We start from the raw sequence: 21,601 nt of genomic DNA on the forward strand, positions 1-21,601 counted from the left end.
CACCAGGCACATCATGGTGTATATACATACATACATACATACATACATACATACATACATACAGGCAAACACCCATACATATAAAATAAAAATATATCTTTTTCTTAAAGGAGCAAGCCACTGATATACCTAACAGATGAATCTCATAAACATAAGGTACAACAAAAGAAGCACAAGAGACTATACACTGTATGATTCCAATATACCTAACAGATGAATCTCATAAACATAAGGTACAACAAAAGAAGCACAAGAGACTATACACTGTATGATTCCATTCATAGAGAGGTCAGAAATTTAAAAAGGCAAACGTATGCTGAAAGGGGTCAGAACAAAGGGTCTTGGCCCAGAGGGTCACACGGAAGCTCTTCTGCAAGAGTTACCTGACAGGTATGTAAATACACACTTAAGTGAAAACTGTCACATGTTGAATTAAGGGATATGCACTTTAATGCAACAAAAAGGTCAGAGACAGTTCATAGGAACAATAGAGAAGCAGAGGGGCCTCACGAGTCAGGTCTGGTGACCTTCGCATTTGAGAATGGATAAGCTAGGTGACAGCAAAGGAGACTGAGCAAAGAACACGGGGATGAGGAAGGGATTGACACAGGGAGGCATATGAAGTCACTTGAGGGACTGAGCTGTGACATGGAAGGGTAGGGAGGTTGATGGAGGGAAAATGCAGTCCCATAAGCAGAAATGACATACAAGTGTGTGCGTGTGTGTGTGTGTGTGTGTGTGTGTGTGTGTGTGTGCGCGCGCGTGCGCGCGTGTGTTAGTTTATATAAAAGTTTGGTGAGGGTTTTAGTTTCTTTTTTTCATTGCTATGATAAGAACCCTGACAAAAAAAAACTAAGGACGGAAGAACTAAGCCAGTCGGTGGTGGTGCACGCCTTAATCCCTGTCCTCGGGAGGCAGAGGCAGGCAGATCTCTATGAGTTCAAGACCAGCCTGGTCTAAAGAGCTAGTTCCAGGACAGGCTCCAAAGCTACAGAGAAACCCTGTCTCAAAATACCGAGAAAAAAAAAAAGGAGAAGGAAGGAAGATCTGACTCCAAGGAGCCATCTGCCACAGCAGGCAGTGAAGGCGGCAGGGACTTGAAGCAGGTGGTCCAGTAGATGTAGTCAGGCAGCACGGGGAGAGAATGAGTAATGCTGCTCAATGTTCTCAGAGGTACACGGTCCAGACCCCGCTGCTAAAGGAACCATCCTGCCCACCATGAAGACGGTTCCCCCCACAGTGATTAATCTAACCAAGTGTGTCCAGAACCTGACAACATGACAACACTGCCCACCACAGTGAGCCCTCCCCTCCTTGTGTGTGTTCATTTTGTGTACTTCTTTTCTTCCATGTTTGATTGCAAGTGCCCTACGCACAGAAATTTGGTCTCCTCCGGTCGATCTTGCTCGAATTGTCTATATCCCCTTCCCAGCAACTGCACACAGCTGGAGCTCACCAAAGGCGGAACGCAGTATGTGTGTCCGTGTGTGTGAGTGTGTGTGTGTGTGTGTGTGTGTGTGTGTGTGTCCAGGGGCTCAGGCTAAGAGCAACTCCCCTCGGTGAGGAAGGACTTTTGATTCGAGGTTCACTTGTCCCAAAATGCATCACCGAGAGTCTGAGGCACTCGGCGTGTGTGAGGGTGGTAAAAAATAAATTGCTTAAAATTCAAGAAGACATTTCAGAGAAACAGAGAGTAAATGAAGACAGCCCTGGCGGCAGTAAATAGCAGACGGCAGAAGATCCAGACAGTTCTGAAGGAGGAAGACAAGGTTGCCTTGCCCTCGGGTCTCATTAGATGAAATAACACGGAGAGATGACATCTTTAAAGATATTTAAAAGTTTCCTGAGCGATCATGAATTTGCTGGTGGCAGTATTAGATTTTTCAAAATACACAGAGTGAGCCCCCGAGAGCTGCTCGGCTGGCAATTAGGGCAGCACGGGGTCACAGGCGGCTTCTGCCTCCTCCAGCAATGAGTCACACGCTGCTAATTAAGAAATCAGTGGCATGTCAAAGGCTTGATAGAATCTAATGGTCTGTAGCCCTTGGTGATGGTGACTAAGAATATTGGTCGGTTCAGGGTTTCATCTTTAACTTGATTTCCCGGGGTGATAAAAGGATAAACAGGAAAAGGGTTACTTGATTCTCTGATGGATCCTATACATGGGGACATGTGTGAGGCAGCAAAGCAAGGGGAAATAAGAATCCCAGCCCTCTGCATTCTTCTTCCGCACACACACTAACAGCCACACTGATGTTGGCAGGCTTCTCATGCAGAAGGGATTCTTAGTAAGACGCGCTGGAATCCACACTGGTCAGACCCCACGTAGACCCTCACATTCTCCTGTGCAATGATCCCGTCAAAGTCTCATAGAGAAGAGGTGGTTCAGTCGATGAAATGCCTACCACAAAATCATAAGGACATGAGTTCGGATCCACAGCACCACAAAAGCTAGCTGTGCACTGGAACCCTAGCACTGAAAGGTGGAGACAGGAGGGTCCCCAGAACAACTAGCTAGCCAGTCTAGCCAATCAGCAAGCTCTGGTTCCAGTGGGTGTGGTGGTTTGAGTGAAGACTGCCTCTGTAGGCTTATATGCTTGAATGCTTGGTCCCCAGTGGGTTGGGGCTGTTGAGAAGGATTAGGAGGGTGGCTTTGTTGGAGGAAGTGCTGTCATTAACAGAGGGCTTTGAGGTTTCAAAAGCCTACTCTACTAGTGTTCTCTCTCTCTCTCTCTCTCTCTCTCTCTCTCTCTCTCTCTCTCTCTCTATTTCTCAGGGTGGGAGGGGGTGGGGGGTTGTGAGTCAGAAGTAAGCTCTCAGCCTACTGCTCCGGCACCATGCCCGCCTTCCTGCTGGAGAGTTCAGTTCTCCCTCTGTGCCACCACCATCCTTCACTGCCATCCCATAGAACATCAGCCTTCCAGAGACTGGCAGCTCAGTTCCAGATTAGAACCACTGAGGCATCCAGCTTCACGTCTGAGCAGCTAGCTACCAGGTTCTCAGCCTCTTTTGCATGTGGACAGCCATGAATAAACTGCCCAGCCCCTGTGGGTAAGCCAAGCTAACAAATGCCCCTTATAATAAATGTTCACTGTAGCCATCCATGCTTCTAAAGTAGTGGTTCTCAACTTTTGGGTCACAACCCCTTTGGGGGTCAGACAACCCTTTCACAGGGATCACATATTAAACATCCTATATATCAGATATTTTCATTATTATTCATAACAGTAGAAAAATTCCAGTTATGAAGTAGCAATGGGAATAATTTTGTGATTTGGAGTCCCCACAACATGAGGAATTGCATGAAAGAGTCGTTGCATTAGGAAGGTTGAGAACCACTGCTCAAGAGAATTCCAATACAATGTCTTATAACTGAGCCATATTTCTTCACATAGTTTGAACCATTTGCCATCATTGCTCCATCCATGGAGAGTAGGCGTCCTTGTTCATGGAGAGAAGCCATAAGTGAGTTGGTCGTGTCTTCACGTTTAAGACTCTTTGGAGGAAGCCAGTTATGACCTGACAGGGAGCCATTAAGCTCCCACATAGGACACATTCTCCAAATCTCACACTTTATTGTCGGATTATGATTCGAAAGCTGGTCAAGACCTCTGAGATGGGGTCCTCCATTAGTCTTCATTTCTCCACGGCTAGTAGAGATGGCACCTTCGAAATAGTGCTGGAATATTGCCATAAAAACCAGGACTGCTCACACAGGGCAGCCAGTCTCCCACAGTCTCAATTTCTATAGTACGCAATAAGAAAGAGATGGAGCAGCTGCCATCGTTCATTAAGAAAACGTTGGGTTTTTTGCAGCGCCTGGAAAAACCTTGCCTTGCTTATTAGCGACACGGTGGTGGATGACCTCAATTGTTCAACTTGGTGAGATCTAGAATCACCTTGGAGGTGGGCCTCTGAGCATGCCTGGGATGCATTATCTTGGCCAGGTGAGCTGAAGTGGGAAGACTCGCCCACTGTGGATGGCACCATTCTGTGGGTGCATAAGAAGGAGAGATTTAGCTATGCGCAAACGTTCACCCCTCTCTGCATCTTGACTGTAAGTGCTGTCCGGCCAGCTCCTTCGAGCATAGGCCCCTGTGACTGCCCCACTGTGCTGAACTATTGCCTCCAACTGTGAGCCAAAACAGAGCCCTTCTCACTTAAGTTGCTTCTGTCGGGGTATTGTTACCATAGCAACAGGAAAATAGATTAAGATAAACAGTCCAGGACAATGTGAAAGGTGGGCATTTCCGCAAGGCTGACAGATGTCAGCAGAGACCAATCATAAAGTCACTGTCATGGCCACGTGAATGACAAATACATGTTAATATGCATACACTCCTTCCATCAACAAAGTCATACTTACTAGCTCTAGCCTGAGCACCAGAATCATTGACCAGGGCATGGTGGACCACAAAAATAGTGTTTGGTGACAGCATTTATTGCATAAGCAAAGCAGAATAGTAAAACAAATAAGGATCTCCATGTGTACAAGGGGAGTCTCAAAATGCCAAAGCTTCATGTTCTCTTTTATGCATCTTCTTAGGTTTTAATACCTTTCTTTACACAGAAAACTCACCTCTAAAAGAAAACAAAAGCTAGGGAGATCGTTGGGTTGGTAAAGTGCCTGTCGTGTAAAAAGGAAAGGGCTTTCCTATGTCCCACCCCCAGCATTTATGTTTAAAGCAAAGAGAAGGAAAGCAAAGCATGATGACGTGGCTAGAACTTGTCGTCTCAGCACCCGGAAGGCAGAGACGGGTGGGTACCTGGGCTCAGTAACTGGTTATCTTAGTCTACCTGAAGAGAGCTGAGCTAATGAGAAACTATCTCAAGGGGTATGGGGGGTACCCGAGGAACAACACCCGGAGTTGTTCTCTGACCTCCACATGTACACATACACACACACACACACACACGCACGCACACAAACACACATGCACACACACATATTCAAACACATAAAACAAACAAACAAAACTGAGCATGGTAGCTCACATCTGTCATCCCTGCACTCAGGAGACTGAGGCAGGAGAATTGCCCTGAGTTTGTGGCCAGCAGTAGAGGAAGGTCCTGTCTCAGAAACACAAGCAGAGTCGTTTTGCTATCAGCAGCCAAAGCAGCAGACCTCTTCCTCAGCATAGTTTCCATTAAACTGTGTGAAATCATTTCTGACTGCCAATATGGTATCTGGGGCTCGTCAGAATTTCACCAGCAACTCGTGTATTGGACTGATCAGATGCGGACTGACCCAGAAGCTCGGGTGTGGGGATCACCTCACCGCGCAAGCATCTCTAATGATGGCGATAGACAAGCAGCTTTGGAGACCCCAGGAACAAGCCCTTCCCATGCTCAGAGGTAAGGCTGTCCCATCTGAAGCCCTCTGTGTTATTGGATGTTGCTCCTTATAGCAGCTACCCGGAAGCAGATCTAGCAAGAGTCAGGCAGAGAAAGAAAGGTGGGTAGCTGTCCTTTCTGCTTACCTAAGGGTTCCCCTGGTCTTCTGCCTCAAACACCCCTTGAAAGCCTTACATTTTCTACTTCAACCAGACTCTGAAGCTTGGCCCTCCCAAGGCTGAATACATCAGAGCTCTTCCTGCCATGAAAATACACACACACACCCAGAGAGAAAGAGAGAGAGAGACAGACAGACAGACAGACAGACAGACACAGAGACAAAGACAGAGAGACAGAGACAGAGACAGAGACAGAGAGATAGATCCTTAACAAGGCATGAGTGTGTCCTCTGGAAATAATTGGAAGGTAACCAGGAAAAGAATTACTGAAGATAAGAATTTCAGCAAACGCTCCATGAAACCTGATGCTGGGTCTGTGGAGTTTCTGTTTAAAACAACAGCAACAAAAATATCTCAATCGTGTGTGTGTGTGTGTGTGTGTGTGTGTGTGTGTGTGTGTAAAATCAAATTTAACCAAGGCAATAAATTAATTTTATATCCCAATGGTAGAAAAATAATCTGATCCCTATCTGGAAGCCAGGAGAAATACAAGTTTCTCATTTCTCATTTTGGGAAGATGCCAGGGGGCAGTAGGTGGAAGAGGGGAGGAGGCCAAAAGAGCAGTTTTTCTTTCTTACGCTTGTTTTTTTTTTAATTGTATAACACGTATTGTCGTGCTTATACCTCCCTAAAATAATGAAACAAGTCGCTTAGCCTCTGGTTCCAGGCCTCCGTCTACTGTGAGGCAGACGTCATGGGAACTGCACCTAGGCCAAAAGCAGGGGATCGGGGAGCTGAGAAAATGGTTTCCATGACTCCAGAAAGGGACCTTGGTCTCCACACAGAGACATTTGTCAAATGTCAGCTTGTTTCCCTGGCTGAGGAGCCTTCCCACTCCATTCTAGCTAATTCCTATTAATATCGTGCCCAACCTTCAAGCCCGGCTTAGCTGTGCCACTGGCACCTAGTGGATGAAAGCTGAACAGGCAGGAGACCTTGTGCCTTCTCCTGTGCCCTGAACAGGCAGGAGACCCTGCGCCTTCTCCTGTGCCCTGAACAGTGAAGAGTACCAAGCATGGGCTGGGCAAACTCTGAGAAAGCCTGGCCGGGTGTTGTTTTGGTAGGGTGTTGGCATGGCTGGGTGTTTTGGTAAGGTGTTGGCATGGTTGGGTGTTGTTTTGGTAGGATGTTGGCATGACTGGGTGCTGTTTTGGTAGGGTGCTGGCATGGATGGGTGCTGTTTTGGTAAGGTACTGGCATGGCTGGGTGCTCTTTTCTAGGATGCTGGCATGGCTGGGTGCTGTTTTGGTAGGTTGCTGATATGGCTGGGTGCTGTTTTCTAGGTTGCTGGTATGGCTGGGTGCTGTTTTCTAGGGTGCTGGCATGGCTGGGTGCTGTTTTGGTAGGGTGCTGGCATGGCTGGGTGATGTTTTGGTAGGGTGCTGGCATGGCTGGGTGATGTTTTGGTAGGGTGCTGGCATGGCTGGGTGATGTTTTGGTAGGGTGCTGGCATGGCTGGGTGATGTTTTCGTAGGGTGCTGGCATGGCTGGGTGCTGTTTTCTAGGATGCTGGCATGGCTGGGTGCTGTTTTGGTAGGGTGCTGGCATGGCTGGGTGCTGTTTTGGTAAGGTGTTGGCATGGCTGGGTATTGTTTTGGTAGGGTATTGGCATGGCTGGGTGTTGTTTTGGTAGGGTGCTGGCATGGCTGGATGCTGTTTTCTAGGATGCTGGCATGGCTGGGTGCTGTTTTCTAGGATGCTAGCAAGGCTGGGTGCTGTTTTAGTAGGGTGCTGGCATAGTTGGGTGTTGTTTTGTTAGGGTGCTGGCATGCTGGGTGCTGTTTTGGTAGGGTGCTGGCATGCTGGGTGCTGTTTTGGTAGGGTGCTGGCATGCTGGGTGCTGTTTTGGTAGGGTTCTGGCATGGCTGGGTGCTGTTTTGGTAGGATGCTGGCATGGCTGGGTGCTCTTTTCTAGGATGCTGGCATGGCTGGGTGCTGTTTTCTAGGATGCTGGCATGGCTGGGTGCTGTTTTCTAGGATGCTGGCATGGCTGGGTGCTGTTTTAGTAGGGCGCTGGCATAGTTGGGTGCTGTTTTCTAGGGTGCTGGCATGGCTGGGTGCTGTTTTGGTAGGGTGCTGGCATGGCTGGGTGCTGTTTTCTAGGATGCTGGCATGGCTGGGTGCTGTTTTCTAGGATGCTGGCAAGGCTGGGTGCTGTTTTAGTAGGGTGCTGGCATAGTTGGGTGCTGTTTTGTTAGGGTGCTGGCATGCTGGGTGCTGTTTTGGTAGGGTGCTGGCATGCTGGGTGCTGTTTTGGTAGGGTGCTGGCATGCTGGGTGCTGTTTTGGTAGGGTGCTGGCTTGCTGGGTGCTGTTTTGGTAGGGTGCTGGCATGCTGGGTGCTGTTTTGGTAGGATGCTGGCATGCTGGGTGCTGTTTTGGTAGGGTGCTGGCATGCTGGGTGCTGTTTTGGTAGGGTGCTGACATGCTGGGTGCTGTTTTGGTAGGATGCTGGCATGCTGGGTGCTGTTTTGGTAGGGTGCTGGCATGCTGGGTGCTGTTTTGGTAGGGTGCTGGCTTGCTGGGTGCTGTTTTGGTAGGGTGCTGGCATGCTGGGTGCTGTTTTGGTAGGGTGCTGGCATGCTGGGTGCTGTTTTGGTAGGATGCTGGCATGCTGGGTGCTGTTTTGGTAGGGTGCTGGCATGCTGGGTGCTTTTTTCGTAGGGTGCTGGCATGCTGGGTGATGTTTTGGTGGGTACAGGCCTTTATCCTCTCTCTTACAAGGTTTAGTTTCATCATTCCACTTCCAAATTCCCATTTCCTCAAAAACTGCATTCCTCTGTGGTGCAGCTACTGAAATAAACACCTTTAAACAACAGGAATAAACTCATGAAGTCCAAAGAATAAAAAATAAAAAGCATGCAAGGTGGAAGCAATGAGGGGGCTAATTAAGAAGAGGAAAATGACTATTGGGAGTTGAGGGGACAGATAAGGGCAATAAGAGGCAAATAATGCTAAAATATGTATTTGTAGAGAACGGCATGATGGAACTCATTATAATGTATACTCAATACATGCTATTAAAAAGCCATTTTTAAAATCCCCCCTCTTTACCCGAGTCTTCCTCTGACTCATATCCTGTTCTCCAGCCTGACTCTGCCCGGCATCCAGCCTGGCCTCCTCGGTCCGTCTCAGGGCTGCTACATTACCGTACCCCCTACCAGGAAGTCTGTCCCCTAAACTTTCCAGGGCTTGCTCATCAAGCCTTCAGGTCTCATTGAGATGTCGTCCTTCCCAGGAGGTCTTCTGTGCCGCGGATTTAAAGCTACATGCCTCCACTCCCACCCGATGTCCCCACAGTGTTGGGTGCCATCTGACACACCGGTTGCTTTTCTTATCTAAGCTGTCGTCAGCCTCCCAGAATGATGCAAGCTCTCCTAAAGCAGGGGCTGTTTGGATTACTGTCGCCACCGCACACACCTAAATGTTATTCATCATCGTGATCATCCGATGTGATGTCTAAAGTCCGAAGTCTAAACCACCAGTCAGACTTCAAGACTGCCTTTGAACAGTTTATACTGCCCAACCCCAAGCACAAGCCCCCCCCCCTCCCCAATTATCAATTCCCTATCTGACACTGATCTCTCGTACACATCCCTGGGAGCTTCCCTACACATTTCATTTAGTTTTTTAGGAACTAAACTTTCCATTGAATATTCAAGTGAAATGCTTTTAATGTCAGATTTCTTGTGAAGACCTGAAAGGCTTTCTCAAACCAAACCATCTTCCAGACTTGTAGTGCTGCACTGGGAAACCGAGAACAGAGTTCCTCCGCCATCTTGTGGGCAATTTAAGGAACTACAACTACAAAGAGACCGACTTCCTGCTTCTACGCATGCGCATGAGAAATGCGTGCTTACTGAGGGCCCTTCCCTATCCCAAAGGCAACCGGCCTCATCCCCTGACAAGGCTTCTGTTTTCAAACATTCCTTGACTAAAATTTAAGTTAGTAATTCTCACTGTCATGAAAAACGGATTTCCTCTTGGCCCAGCAAGCATACCGCCATCCCTCCATCCATCCCCAAATCAGAAAGCCCTGTGGGGAAAAGTCATGACTCCAGGAGCAATGTGGGAGTTTGGGGCCCTTCCAAATCAAGCCTGATGTGCCTGCTTGAGGCATCCTATATGTCTTTCCTTCCAATGTCAGACCCCAGGTTCTAGGTATAAACGCTCCTAGGAGACGGGACCACCAAGCTCAGTGACTCTGGCTGTCACGGACCACCAGCTAACATGCAGGTCCTTGTTTAGAGGGCAGCGGTGGAAGGTTACTGGTCCACTAGAAGGCAAACTGTAGAGGAAGATGACACGAAGAGGCAGGTCTGTGATACATGCCAGGGGACTCCAAATTCAGCTTTACCTGAACTACCTTCTGCTCCGCCTGCCTAGCTGTGTGTGACAGCACCCAATCCACACCATGTGCTGGGATCGGGGAGCGAAGAGGGCAGGGAGCAATTGTGTCGCCTCAGCTGAGCCCATCTTGACAATAGCCACCTAACAGTGCTGGGAAAGGGCTGTGGACAGAGTGAGCCCGGCTTGTTGTAATGAGATGAATCATTTGAAAAGAGTGGGGAACCCTGATGGCTCCTTGGCCTTGAGAGGGAGGGAGGGGAGGTATGGGTGGAGGGAAGGGGAGGGAAGGGGGAGAAGGAGGGGAGGGAAGGGGGAGGAGGAGCGGAGGGAGGGGGAGGAGGAGGGAAGGAGATGGAAATTGTTAAATATAAAAAAAAAATAAACCATGGGAAAAAAATAAAAAAAATAAAAAAAGAAAAAGAAAAGACCCCATTTGTGAGTTATGAGAAGGTTCCGGAATCACATTAGCCAAGATTATAGACTTTTTGCTTTTTCATTATCTATAGAAGAAATGTGAAAGATCACAACGTCTTAAGATTTCAATCTCAAGCCGGTGTGTCTGAATTACCCTCAAGAGGGGAAGGATGAAAAACCACAGTCGTAGAGGGCTGTGGCAAGCACAACCCGGGCACGAGTATTAAATCGCTCTCTTCAGCAGCCAGCTATGTGATTTGGGACTCTCCAGGTCCCATGTCTTACCCTGCGAAGTGGTAAACCAAACTGCAAAAAGCAAGTTTGCCCATGCCTCAAAAAGTTCAACACAGGGCTCCCTGCTCCTTCTGGCTCCAAAGATGGTCGCATCTTCTCAGGCAATGCCGGCTTTGTCCCTGAGACGCGAGGGTGAAGGTTGGAATGAGAGGATTTGGCAGTATTGGGAGCCTGGTTACCAGGGCTTCCTTCATGTCTGGCAAAGTGGATGTTGTTGCCATTGGTGACCCCTTCGTTGACCTCAATTAAATGATCTACATGTTCCAGGATGACTCCAGTAGGACTCTGCCCATGGCAAGTTCAATTGCACAGTCAAAGTTGAGAACAGGAAGCTTGCTGCCAATGGAAAGACCATTACCATCTTCCAGGAACAAGATCCCGACAACATCAAATGGGGTGATGCTGGTGGAGTCTACTGGTGTCTGCACCACCATGGAGAAGGCTGGGCCCACTTGAAGGTTGGAACCAAAAGAGCCATCATATTTGTCCCTTCTGCTGGTGGCCCTATGTTCATGATATGAATCATGAGAAGTATGACAGCCCACTAGAGATTGTCAGCAAAGCTCCAATCTCTAACTCAAAGCATCACCAACTGCTTACCCCCCTTGACCAATATCATTCATGACTGGTGTAGGAGGTTCTTCTGTTTGTGTATTGCTTTCATTGGTTGAATAAAGAGACTGCCTTGGCCTTTTGATAGGGCAGCCCTTAAGTGGACAGAGTAGACAGAACTGAATGCTGGGAGGAAGAAGGCAGACAGAGAGAGCCGCCATGGAGATGTCAGAGTCAGACATTCTGAATCTTTCCCAGTAAGCCACGACCTCGTGGTAACACACAGATGAACAGAAATGGATTAAAACAAGATGTAAGAATTAGCCAAGAAGAGGCTAGATATAATGGGCCAGGCAATAATCTAATTAATACAATTTCCATGTGGTTATTTTGGGTATAAGCTAGCCGGGTGGCGGGACATGGCCCGCTCCTCCTCCCTACAACACATGACAACTTTGGCATTGTGGAAGGACTCACGGCCATAGTTCACACCATCACGGCCACCCATGAAGACTGCTGATGGCTCCTCTGGGAAGCTGTGCCGTGATGGCCATGGGGCCGCCCAGAACATCATCCCTGAATCCACTGATACTGCCATGGCTGCGGGCAAGGTCATTCCGGTACTAAATGAGAAGTTCACTGGCGTGGCCTTCCATGTTCCTACCCCCAGTGTGTCTGTCATGGATCTGACCGGGAGAAAGCTGCCAAGTATGATGACATGTGATGGGTTATCATCATGCTTTTAAATGAGAAGAAATTATGCCCTGGGCAGCTAAGAACAATTACAACCTCTAAGATGAAGTATACCTTTTCCTCCCCTAGTTGCTTTTGATTTGATCTATGCTTATTTATTACACTATTACATTATTACAAACTGTTATTCAGCCTCCAAAACACCCAGTGCCCATATTATAGTATCCATTCATTTTATTCATTCATTCATTCATTCACGGCCCAGCAATGCTTAAGCATACATGGGCAGTCCATTAATGGCGGTTCTCCAGTTGTTCCTGTCCTGGGCAGTCCTAGATGTTTGTGTTATTGTCATACCCAAGGTTCCACAGTCTTCCTTTATGCTGTCTATCCAGTGGGGTTTTTTTATAACATCTATAGTGCAGTTTAAAAGTAGGTTCATTCACTGTGTTCAAAAATTGAGTTAAGCCGGGCGGTGGTGGCGCACACCTTTAATCCCAGCACTCGGGAGGCAGAGGCAGGCGGATCTCTGTGAGTTTGAGACCAGCCTGGTCTACAAGAGCTAGTTCCAGGACAGGCTCCAAAGCTACAGAGAAACCCTGTCTCGAAAAACCAAAAAAAAAAAAAAATGAGTTAAGAAATTGGTCATCAAAAGAACAAATAATCCAATTAAAAAAAGTGGAGCACAGACCTAAACAGAGAACTCACAACAGAGGAATCTAAAATGATTGAAAGACACTTAAGGAAATGCTCAACATCCTTAGTCATCAGAGAAACGCAAATCAAAACAACTCTGAGATTCCATCTTACACCTGTGAGAATGGCCAAGTTCAAAAACACTGATGACAACTTATGCTGGAGAGGTTGTGGGGTATAGGGAACATTCCTGCATTGCTGGTGGGAGTGCAAGCTGGTACAGTCCCTTTGGATATCAGTGTGGCAATTTCTCAGAAAATTATGAAACAACCTTCCTCAAAACTCAGCAATACCACTTTTAGGTATATATCCAAAGGATGCTCAGCCATACCGCAAGGACATGTGCTCAACTATGTTCATAGCAGCATTGTTTGTCATAGGCAGAACCTGGAAACAACCTAAATGTTCCTTGACTGAAGAATGGATAAGGAAAACGTGGTACATTTACACAATGGAGTATTACACATCAGAAAAATTAACGACATCATGAAATTTGCAGGCAAATGGATGGAGCTAGGAAACATCACTTTGAGTGATGTAACTCAGATTCAGAAAGACAATTATCATATCTACTAACTCATAAGTAGTTTTTAAACATAAAGCAAAGAAAACCATCATACAAATCACAATCCCAGAGAACTTAGACAACAACGAGGATCCTAAGAGAGACTTACATAGATCTAATCTACAAAGGAAATAGAAAAAGATATCCTGAGTAAATTGGGAGCATGGGGACCTTGGGAGAGGGTTGAAGGGGAGGGAAGAAGCAGGGAGGGGAACATAGAAAAATGTAGAGCTCAATAAAAGTCAATAAAAAATAAAATAAATAAAAATTAAATGAAAAAAATTGAGTTCAATAGACTTTATGAACTAATTGTTGTAACTATGTTGATTATTGGAACACAGAAAGAAAAAATATTATAATGAATTGACAAAGGAAAGAGACTTGTAGCTTTCCTTCTAAATCACCTCCACCTCCATCCTGACTAGTTACTCTCAATGGCAGCTTCTTTCTCTGGAGTTAAGAATACAGTCTCTAACATATATCCCCCACAGACTCTCTCTCTCTCTCTCTCTCTCTCTCTCTCTCTCTCTCTCTCTCTAGAAGAATGACTGGTTTTTTCTTCCCATTTTAATCAATGTGGACCATTCCAAATGGTCCGAAGCCAGGAAAAGTCATGTATCAGATGAATGAAGAAGCTAGACACCATGGGAATGACAGTTAACAGGACACAGCCATTTGCCAAAATTTGACCTACAAGGCTGAGGACCATGTCATGATGCTCCGTTCGTGGTTTTTATTTGGCTGTGCTGGAATTGGCCACGTGGTTTTCTTTGAAGAAAAACATCCAGCTACTCTGGGTATGAGTGAGGGAAAGGGAAGGGGAAGAAGGCGATGCACACAAGGGTGGGAAGAGGGGAACTCCTTCAACTCAGAAAAACTGGAAATTCTGAGCAGAAGTAACCTACTTGCCCCAGCAAACCAAAACAAACAAAACCAAGAGATGACAGATAGTAAGACTCCCAAGCTCTAGTTTTTCTAGAAGGAAGTCAAGAGGATTGTAACTTTAAAGGAGTTAGTCCATGGGTGTCTACACACAGATCCCTTGCTGTGTTGAAAGGAGTTAGTCCATGTGTGTCTACACACAGAGCCCTTGCTGTGTTTTCTTATCACATCCAAATCCTGCAGATGTGCATGATGCAGGTTGAAAACACTAAGGACCACAGAGTAGAGATCCAAATGCCTCTCCAGAGTAAGTCCTTCCTGTGTGAAGATGCATCTGTGAGGCTTGGACAAGGCACAAGGCACAGCAGTGATGCTCGATGTACAAAGTCTCCATTGGTGAGCGTGTTAGAGCGCTTCCACACACAAGTCAATAAAGAACAGAATGGGGTGTTCTCCACTGCAGACCATAAGACAGTTGGGCATCTTAAAGAACTGAATCCCAAACAGGGAACTGACTTGAGTCGCTAAGTCAATAAGTAATGTAGAAAGTGGGAATTCTAGGAACTGAGAGCAGAGCGCAGTGGAGAGAATTCTCACCAAGTATACGAGAGACCCTGGGGTAGATTCCCAGCACCACAGAACCAGACAGGACAGCACATTTCTATAATGCCAGCAGGCAAAGGGGCAGGAGAATCGGATATTTAAGCTATCCTTGGCTACATGGCAAGCCAAAGGCCAGCCAAGTAAACGTGAAATATCTTTTATGTATATATTTGGTTTTTATTCAAGACAGGGTTTCTCTGGAAAACAGCCTAGAATAGCTCTGTAGAGCAGGCTGGCCTCAAACTCATAGAGTTCTGCCTGCCTCCACTTCCCAAGTCCTGGGATTAAAGGTGTATGCCCGTAAATGAGATGTCAAAAAAAAGTAGGAATTCTAGCTCCAAACAGGTTGGCTATGTGTTTCTAATTCCTCTCTCACCTGAGTTTTCAGTAAAATGACAGAAAGAAATGTCAATAAAGATACAAACTCTCTAAAAGAAAATAAGGATGGAGAGGCTATCACTCGTGAATATTCAAAAATAACACTGTACGGAGAGGATTAAAGGAAAGCAGGAAGAGGAGGAGGAGGAAGAAGAGGAGTAGAAGAAAGAGGAGGAGGAGGAGGAAGTGAAGTCTCCGAAAAGGACATTGTAGTCTGGAGTCTCCATGAAAGGGAATACATTTCAGGACCAGTCTGCCAGCTCTGCAGTGAGATTCAGCTCTCAGAAGCAGGGTGGGTGGTGACGGCAATAAAATGGAACCCTGGGTATTTCCTGTTCTCTGCCTGAATCTCTTCAGAACACCCACAAGCACTCATCCTCCTGCCTCGGTCTCCTCTGTGAGTGTTCTCCTCGAATTACATAGAGCCATTGGAAGCATCTCCACTTCCTATCTTTCAGGATTCACACACACACACACACACATACAAAGGTCACATAGCCAACAGACCGCATCCCTACACATGACCTCTTCGCCTCACACCTCCCATATGCAAGGGCACCCAATCATTTCAGGATAGATCGAGTCATTTTTTAGTGGCTCAGACCAGTGTAAAAAAAAAAAAGTTTTTTTAAACCTCTAACGATTGTGTCCATAACACAAAAATAAGATGTGATATCAAGGGAGCATACAAAGACAAGCCCCTCTGTAATTAAACAGCTATCAGAAATGTTCAAAGACTACAAAGGGAAAAATCATTTAAATAATTAAATTTAAAAAGAATCTGGATCATTCAAAACATAGATGGAGGGAAGAAAGCTAAGAGGCAGAAAAGACAGAGAGCTAGAAGAACGTTCTGTAGACTCAGGAGGAGGCTGAGAACTTAGAACAGGAAGGCAAAGAAGTGATTAACAACATGACACAAGACAGTGAGAATTCCGAGGTACCTCAGGACCCTGAAGACTCAGGTCATGAAGAAGTAGGCACAAAAGAGGAAAAGTTTCCACCCAGCCTTGAAGAATGCACAAGGTTCTGATCAAGGGGAAGAGGCAAGATGATCAAGGTGCACAACACAGCATCAAATCAAAGAGCTAAACCAGGACACAGCATCGTTTGTTCTATGGGAATGGCAGGGTGTCAGATTTAAATACCAGCTTCTCCAGCCACTAACTAGTCTGTGTTCCCTCATACTGTACCCACCAGAATCCTCCCCACCGCCTCACAGTTCCCCTTTATGGACCAGGACCCTGAGCCTGAAGGAGGGGACTTATTGCTGTGTCACACAACCAGCAGGTCTAGAACAGAATTCATGGCATCTTCAGACTCTCTGTGCCCCACTTACTCATCTGACGGGAACTGATGGTCCTCAGGGGGAAAAAAGAGAACTCTGATTAGACAGGTCAAAACATGTAACACGGTCACATGTTCAAAAGCTTCAAATACAGGATTAGAGAGATGGCTTGGAAGTTAACGGCCCTTAGTACCCTTGCAGAGGACCCAAGTTCAGTTCCCAACACTAGCAACCAATGGTGCTCACAACCGTTTGTAACTCCAGTCTCAGGGCATCCAGCCTTCTCTTCTGGTCTCCGAAAGTACTGCATGCACGTGGTGCACAGACACACATAAGATGAAATATTTTCTTTAGAGCCTCCAATATTATGTAATGGAGTTTTAGGCATGCCGCTAAGGCGATGGGATGCCACGGAGGTTTGTGAGAAGTGAAGGGCATGGTGAAAGGCTTCTGTGGAAGGTTGAGCTGGCAGCAGTTGGGCAGTCTGGGGAAGAATAAAAGGCCTCTTCACGCTTCTGCATGAAGTCAGGTCTCCATGCGGTTGTGGACCCAAACATATCTCAGTAGGGACTTGGGGGACTCATTTCATCCATCTTTGCACTTTAATCATAATATATGCCCCAGAGGAAGTAATTGCACTGCCCATGCTCTCCCCCTGGGATCTATTTTACCACTGGTATATATCCGGCTTTGTTTGTTGGGCTTTGATTCTAATGACAGCACATGAGGCTCTTCTTCAGAGGCTGGGCTTCATGTTCCTGGGGTGGGCTTGTGTCTAAAAGCAAGGTAAGGAAATTGAGGTCTTTCGAACTCCAACCCCATGAGAGATGGGAATAACAGTCCACCCCACAGCCTGGAGTCAGGCATCTCTGCATCAGGGTTTACACTCCAGAGCCTTTGCAGGCTTGAGCAGAAGCTTCCTTCTGTGGGCGCTACCTAGTGTGTGCTAACGGCGCCGCCGCCACCGCCGCTGGCTCTGTTTCTCCGTATGTCCTTGCACAGACATATTCAGGTCACTATTCTTGTTTGAGGACTTGAGTGAAAGAAGACAGGGAAGAGGTGGTCAGAGCAGCTGCGAAGCAATGCAAAGCATTTTCTGGCCACAGTCCTTTACCAACCCTTGGGTATCGCTGTCTTCTCAGGGGACACCCCGGTATTGTTGGCAGATGTCTAGGCTGGTTCCACATCTTGGCTGTTGTTCTATATCTTGGCTGCAGTGAACATGGATGTGCAGGCACCTCTGAAGGCTGACTTAGAACCCTTCGGGTAGATACCCAAGAATGGTATAGTTGGAACATATAGCATTTGTTTTTAGTTTTTGAAAAATACATGCTGATTTCCACAGCGGATGATTTGGTTTATACTCTTGCCAGCTATATACAATATTATATTCCCCATGTTCTCGCCAGCATTTTTTTTTGCCATTGTCATTCTTAATGATATCCAATCTGACTGGAGTGTGGTCTTGCTTAGTTGGGTTTTCAAAGTTCATCAGTGCTGTGGCATGTGTAAGTGTCTAATTTTCTTATTGGCTAAGTGATATCTCTTTGTATGGATACACTGCATTTTGTTTACCTATCAAAAAATAAAATAAAATAGTCTGGACACTTGCTAGGCTAATTTGAGTAATGCTGATGCAAACATTAATGCCCATATTTTTGTGTGAGGTACATTTTCATCTCTCTAGAAGAAAGACTCTATCATCCCTACCCCAACTCCAAAGGCTCGTATGCTAAAGTCTTGGTCCCTAGTGCAGTGTTCAGAGGTTGTGTTTTCAAGAAGTCATTGGACCATGAAGGTGCTGACCGACCTAATCGATGGATTCATTAATGATTTTATAATTGATCGACTACAGGTTTTGAAGGGGAAGTGTGGAAGGTGGAGCATGAATGGAGGAAGGGGGTCACTGGGTGTACCTTTGAGGGGTGTATGCTTTTCTTCTTGAGAGCTTATCAATGACTCACGGGGCACTTGCTGTGTAGGCCAGGCAGGCACTGAACCCACCGAGCTCCACCTGCCTTTGCCTCCTGAGCGCTGGCATTAAAGGTGTGCCCCTATGTCCAGTCTATTTCGTTGTGTTTTTTGAGGGACAGTCTTTGTCGGGCTCACACAGAGTCCGTTGGCTTTGAGGATCTTTGTGAACTTGCCTTTGTTTCCCCTCCTGTTTCTGGAGTTTCCTGAGCAGCTGCTTCTTCTGGTAGTGTATGTCTTGTCCTCAGCCTCTTCCTCTCTGTACATCTCTGCGTGAGGTAAGCAGTCTCCTCCACCACGTCCTTGGGCCACCATGACAGGACTTGCCTCAAGCCAAAAGCAATGGGGGGGAGGGGGCGGTGGCTGGAACCTCTGTCAACATGAGCCCAAGCAGACCTTCAATCCTCTGAGTTGCTTCCCTTGAGTCACATTTGATAAAAACAGTGCCTCACGGTTATTTCAGTTAGAAGATGTCACAGATACGAATAACAAAATGGCAAGTCTTTCCCAAAGACCACACCAGCAGCTGAGGGGAATTTTGCTGGTGGGAGTTGATTTTTCAACAGTGTATGGACTCATGAGGCTTATGGGAAAGTAAACTCACCAGCAGTAAGGATTCTGTTTCCCACGGAGCAGAGAACTCCAGGATCTGCTGGTTAACCAGATTGCTCTAGGCTGCAGAGCCCTGTGCTTCTCACGCAGCGTCAGGAGCACACTGCTGCATTGATACACCTCCATAGACTTCCTGTCTGGTCCCTGCATCTACCTCAGAGGGCTCTAACTTAATTAGATCAAAATGTAAGCTGAGCCTCTCCTTTCCTCCCTTCAACTGAAATGAGAATTTAAAAAAAAAAAAAAAAAGAAGCACCATCCTGACCCAAGCATGTTTTGGGAAACTCGAAGGAGACAAATGTAGCTCACTGGGAGCAATTGACTGGTTCTGCCCTGAATTTTGAAGCATTCTTCTAGCTTCGTGAACCATGGCACAGTAAACCCCTTCAAGGTAGAGTGGTTCCAAGCAGTTTTGCTACCAGCTTAGAGAAGTCACCAGGAAAGAGTGATGAGAGAGGACTGTCCCCAAATCTCTTGCCATCTTGACATTTCAAGAGCATCCTATCTCAGATCTCAGTAGAAGGTGTACATCCTGTGGAGGCTGCTATACCATTCTTGGGTATCTACCTAAAGGGGTCTAAGTCAGCTTTCAAAAGTGCCTGCACATCCATGTTCACTGCAGCCAAGATTTAGAACAACAGCCAAGATGTGGAACCAGCCTAGACATCTGCCAACAATACCGGGGTGTCCCCTGAGAAGATGGCAAAACCCATGAGTTGGTAAAGGGTGCGGAGATGAACCACTCAGGATGGTTTCAGGGAACCGCATCTGCTTTAGTGCATGTAAACAACTACTTACCTAGTGGAAGCCTATTGACTGTGACTGATTACCTCGGACTACACAGAGTGTGCTAATACCACCAGGGTCTTTATGTTTGGCTTCTGGGAATACTCGGGAGCACAGCGTGCCATGCTTCTGATTTCGAAGCTCAGTGTGCTAGGTAGGGGCTGGCCACCAGGTGGTGCCTGCTTTTTCTCCTGCTGACATTCACCAACAGATAAATGTGTTTGGGGGTGGGTGAGGGAGGGAAGGATAAAAGAAAGAAAGAAACCATGATGGGTAGAAAGAGGCCTACAGGGAGAGGCGAACAAGGGAGAGTAGTGGAATATATATATCGTTAAAGTGGAGACAGGCATGATCTGGAGAGAACCAACTAGAGAGCGAGATAGGGAGGGAGGTAGTTTGGGCATGACTAGGAACAATGCATATTGGAAAGAAGGGGCTTAGTGGGAACGAGAATGAGCTGAGAGAGCAATGGGGGTAAATATGATGTAAACACATTATGTACATGCGTGAAAATGCCATAATGGGACACTTTATTATGTGAAATTGATATATACTGATTAAATATCTTAAATATATAATGCTATATAGATGGTAAAATGTGAAGATAAAACCTAATTCTTCGTGTGCTAACTAAAAAGGAAAAACTAAAAATTCCACTAAAAATAAAGTTTGAAAACAAACTCATATTTTCAAAACAGAAAGAAACAAAGAAGACTTGCTGGGCAAGCAAGGTAGCTCAGGGAGTAAAGCCAGTCCCCACATGGTGGGAGGAGAGAAACTACCCTCAGGAGCTGCCTTGGAGCCTCTATATGTTGCTAGAATGTGAATATATGTGCACATGCACAGACACAAAATGTTTGAAAAATCCTTTAAAGAAGGAAGCCAATCATAAATGACTACATATTACATATGTGTATTAAATATCCGGAATAAGTAAATCCAGAAAAAGTAAGTCAGAAGTCTCTAGGGATGAGGAAAGGGAGCAGGAAACGGTTGCTAATGAGTACGGGGAAATGTTAAAATTAGATGCCGGACTGTTTGCACACATCTCCTAATGTTAGGCATGAACTTTAAGCTTTAAGTGGGTGAATTATATCTCAGTGAGATTATTTTTTTATAAGGCATAATTCAATTTATGTTTTTGGAAAGGTCATCCTGGCAGTAGTGTGGGAAAAAGTCTGAGAAGTATTAAAAAAAAAATGAACACAGAAGGGACAATGGGGAGGCTACCCTAAAGGTCAAGGTATCTGTTGACAGACTAGACCAGAGAGAAGTGGAAGGAGGGAACTGTCTGAGGAAGGCCAAGGTGTCACATCCAGGTCTTGGTACCTGGTTGGCTCCTGAGCACCGGTACATCATGAAACCAGCAAAGCTCCTGACTGGACATGAGGCTTCATTCCTTATACTGAAGCAGAAAGCAAGGAGACCAAGCTTGTTTTGATGAAAGGGCAGCTTGGGGGCTGAGGCTGAGATTGCAAGTTTTGATGGATGGCCAGAGGAGGACAAGCAGCATGGGAACTGCTGGAGTAAAGCCAAGCCATGTTCAGGAGAAAGTAAGGGAGGCCTCCCAAAGAATAGCCGTGCTCAAGAGCAGGGCTGCCTTAAGGGCACAGAGGCCATCTTCAAACCTTGGATCTGCTGACGTAGTGTACCTGGGGCCCCCATCTGAGAGCTGCCTCCTTAGAGTGATGGGTCCCGAAGCCACCCACACTGTCATGAAGAATGAAGTCAAGAAACAGAGGTGAGGCCTTTGAGTCAGATTCCACAAACACACACAGAATGCTTACATCTGGGACCCTCAAGACTGGACCAGCAAAGTAAGTGGGGATTGCTACCAAGGAAATGCCTCATTCTATGAAAGGCCCTAGAATCAACTTGGATGCCACTGCATGCAAGCAAAACCACATTTCCTTAGTTGGCTTAAAAATAGATAAATTTGGGGGCCACTCGGTTGAGTAAAATGTGATCAGCCTCCCACTAGCTTGCTGAAGGTAACACTTTTGGT

At 46.4% G+C, this 21,601-nt stretch overlaps 1 pseudogene; it reads left to right on the forward strand.

Moving 5' to 3' along the window:
* The first annotated feature begins 8,781 nt into the window (after nucleotides 1-8,781).
* Nucleotides 8,782-11,195, forward strand: LOC119821957 (annotated as a pseudogene).
* The last annotated feature ends 10,406 nt before the right edge of the window (nucleotides 11,196-21,601 follow it).

Source organism: Arvicola amphibius, chromosome 8 (genome assembly GCF_903992535.2).
Source record: "Arvicola amphibius chromosome 8, mArvAmp1.2, whole genome shotgun sequence".
NCBI lineage: Eukaryota > Metazoa > Chordata > Mammalia > Rodentia > Cricetidae > Arvicola > Arvicola amphibius.